This window comes from Saprolegnia diclina, assembly GCF_000281045.1.
Source record: "Saprolegnia diclina VS20 unplaced genomic scaffold supercont1.1, whole genome shotgun sequence".
NCBI lineage: Eukaryota > Oomycota > Saprolegniomycetes > Saprolegniales > Saprolegniaceae > Saprolegnia > Saprolegnia diclina.
Window position 1 is genome coordinate 1,515,452 of NW_008246068.1, and position 516 is coordinate 1,515,967.

A 516-nucleotide genomic window follows, 5' to 3' on the forward strand; every position below is an offset into this window, starting at 1 on the left:
GCGCGGACGTGATGGGCACATCGGGCGACACTGCCGCAGTTTTTCTCGACACCTGCGGGGTTGTGCAGCTGACAGCAACCACTTTTGGGTTGGCGCTACACGTATCGGCATCGATCTCTCGGCTCCCACCGGCTAGTGCGGCTTCACCGACGCATTCCGCGTAGTCGGTAACGCGTTCACGCGGCTCGCCCAAGGCGTATCTCCGAGCAGCATCATTTTCAGCACAACTCGGCTCATGCTCCCCTCACTCGTCAACAAGAAGGCGACCATCCATGATCCGTCACGTTTTCTGTACCAGCAGCCTCGTTCGGAACCCCGAGTTTGGTGTCGTCTCTTGGCGCGCGTCCATGCATGTTCACGCTCACCGTCGATCCGCACCGCGTTTTTGTGGAGCGCGGAACTTTGCTCGCGCACGACCGCTCACCAAGACCAACACAGCTTTCTACTGGGCGCTCGCTTAATTTGGGCTCGCGCAGGCTTCCGGCCAGAGCTGACCTCGACGTACTGGGCGCGACC